Here is a 3,519-nt window from a genome sequence, read left to right as displayed (position 1 = left end):
AATTTAGCTCGTGAAAATTCGTTGTATCATGAAAATTAGTGCACTCAATAATTTTCTCAAAATTTCATGAATGTTCCATTGGTGTAAAGGTTGGGACTTGGGATGCTAAATAACGATTAGAAAAAAGGTCTAGACAGGGATGCTAAACAATACTTACATAGGGATAAAATTTGCCACTATATTTCAGTTATCCTTCACTATATTTGTACTCATTAGTAAATTAATAAAGGAAAATTAGATATCTTATTACATAAATAACCTACTACGTACGTATGAAATTGAAAGTGTAACTTTTTATCACATTTTAATTCACTTTTGAAAGTGTAACATTTCTTCGATTAATTAGCGTTAGGATTTAGCTAAGCCTAACAACCTCAGATATACAAGATGTCTATTTTACTTTAAAAAAAAAAGAAAGATAGATAACTTAACAATGACCTTTAAAAAAAAAAAGGATAACTTAACAATGTGAACTTACGAAATAATAGGGGTCCTAGGCTATCCTTGCATGGACAATATTCTTAATTACTTATCCCCTAAAGTCATACATCAATAATTGTTGGAGAAGTTAGTCTTGCCGGTTGAATATGAAAATGTTGGGTTGAAGACACGGAATGCGTTCTCCATCAGAAGCACAATAAAACTGTTATAAAAATTAAAAACATTGGTATGTGATTAATGATTAACCCAAAATCGATTCAACCTAATAGAAAACTGCAAACATAATTAACCCAAATAAAAAATCGATAGAAATCGTATTTAGTTTGAATGTATTCAAATTACTTTTTCATTCTACCGTGTATAGTTTTGTTTGTGGTTTTATTGCCACCCAACCAAATAAACTGCAGACTTAGAGCAACACTCAATCAACCAAAAATAACCATTTTTGGTTATATTTTCACTCAGTCCGTTTTCCTTCTTCATTTTTTAATTAACCTAAAAAAATTATATAATGTAGATTGTATAAAATAACAAACCCCAACATCCATAAAATATTTCACCAAAACCTTAAAAATAGGGAATAACTTTACAAATCGTATAAACCAAAAGGATAGATGTAAACAAGGTATATAACCCGTGCGTTGCACGGGTTTGATCATAATGTTTATATAATTTTTTATTTAAAATTAAAGTTTTGATAGGTCTATTGAATTATTGTTTGATTTTTAAAAAAAATGTTTCTGAAAGGGTTTTAAAATAGAAATAACCTATAAATTTTATGTAGAAAAAATTACTTTTTAATTGTTCAATGCGTTGGATGGATCATTCCCAAGACAAATTTTTCTTCAGACATTTTAACAAATCCTTTAAAGATACTTGTTAACATTTTCTTTTATAAAAACACTTTTGAAAATGTCAAATATTTGTTATATTAAAAAAAGAATAGTTTTTTCAAAAGAAATTAAAGCATAAAATATTCAATCTATTTAAATTTTATGAGTGTACCAAAGGGATACATCACAAAAAAATGGATACAAATTTAGAAAATCAAAGTGCATAACTTAAATATCATATGTAAATTACATACACATCCTAAAAAACATTATAGGGATCCAAGATACAAAAAAATAATGTTGGTTTGTTTTCGTGGATGTATAGATTCTTTTTAAAATATTGGGGAACACTTGAAAATTATTTTTGATAACAATGACACTAATAATATTTTAAACAGAAATGATATTCGAACAACCATTTTTTTTTCCAACTTTTGTATGTGAAATTTAAATCATGTCTATTAAAGTCATAAAGTCAAGTTCTTACCATCCAACTAAGGAAAATACATGTTGTCTAGAATATAATAATAATTTAGAGTTCGTATGTGATAGAAGTAATGTTGACTAAGAATTATTTCAGATGGAATTTAAAAGAGTTGCATGAACAAATTGTTATTAATTGAAACCCCTTAACTATTTGAGTTTGATTACTTTATTTTGGTTAAGTACGCCTAATAACTATAATCACAAAAGTTAGAGATTATGAGTTTGAACTTAGATCTTTATATATTATCGTTTTTATAGCTACGAATTAGGTTGAATTGAGACTAAATTCAATCGCCTAGTTAAAATTTTTATAATATAAAATTTAGTCGCTCAGTTAAACTATTAAATTAAATACCGTGTAAAAATGTATTATTTAAATTTAGTTAAGAAATAAATTTAAAATATTGCCTATATGTTTTTAAAAGCATATATATATATATATATATATATATATATATATATATATATATATATATATATATATATATATATATATATATATATATCCTCTTGGTTGAAAGACACGGCAATCACTAACCCCTAAACAGTGTGAAGCAACCTAATTCCTAAACTCCATCCAAGAAACCCAACATAACAAATGAGTCTCTTGTTTATATTGTGAATGGCTTTTTAATCTAATGAATTGTCTACATTCACATAAAGTTGCAATTTTTAGTTGGTTGTTCGATCGGTGAGTCAAGTACCCCTTGTACTCGATCAACATTTGCTTATGCTCAAACACTATATATGATCCTCTCATTCAGTGTATGTGATGTGCTACCACTCATTTGCACTCCTTTCAAACCTACAGATTGAATAACATATAAAATACACAGTATATAAAATACCAATTACACCACATAGGCAAAAGATATCGGAAGCAAAGGCAATATTTCTGTATCAAGTATGAACGGTTTAGGTTCTAAATTTAAAAATACTAGACTCTAACCCGTACGATGTACGTGTTTTCTAGAGTTTCTTATATAAGCATCAAAGCGACTATATTATTAATTTTAGAGTTGCATTCAAAGTAATAGAAACAATGAAATTAAGTGATGTTTGAGAGTGATCGACATGCAAAATCTCAAAAAAGAAAATTATAACATTAGTTTGCATCAACAAAAAAGAACATGGAATAAAAGTCATAAATTAAATTATGTGAAATTAATCAAACATGAAAATAAACACAATAAAAATGAGTGTTAGTGGCTTAAAAAAAAAAAGCCTTTAAGATTACATATCCATTTTAGAAGCAACTATATTTCAATAAAAATGTTAGTGGTCTAGTGGTAAAAGCTCTAAGGTGTTGTTATGGGTAGTTGGTTCAATTCCTTGCAAAACAATTTTAAAAAAAAATATATTTAGACCCGCCAAAAAGGGCGGGATTAGGGTTAATTAAGGTTGATTGGAGAATATCTAACATTATATATATATATATATATATATATATATATATATATATATATATATATATATATATATAAAGATATTCGTTCCTTTATAATGAAAAAGATTCGTTAGGATTTTTATAGAATTTTTCAAGCATGTGATAGTTTCTTTTTTTTTTGTTTTTTTTAAGGAATGTAATAGTTTTTTGTTTCTTTTGTTTTTAGGGAGGTATGTGATAGTTTTATTTTCACAGGATATACCACGTAATAATTTGATTTATTTTTAATTTCGAAAAATATTGATTTACATTATGTCAACGTGTGGAAAGACGGGCATTCACATAGCCGTTTTTTCGTTTTTTTATTACGCT

This window comes from Medicago sativa, chromosome 8, assembly GCF_051527215.1.
Source record: "Medicago sativa cultivar Bolivia chromosome 8, Bolivia_mono, whole genome shotgun sequence".
In the NCBI taxonomy this organism is placed as follows: Eukaryota; Viridiplantae; Streptophyta; class Magnoliopsida; order Fabales; family Fabaceae; genus Medicago; species Medicago sativa.
The sequence above is the reverse complement of the archived record's forward strand: the minus strand, read 5'-3'. Positions refer to the sequence as shown.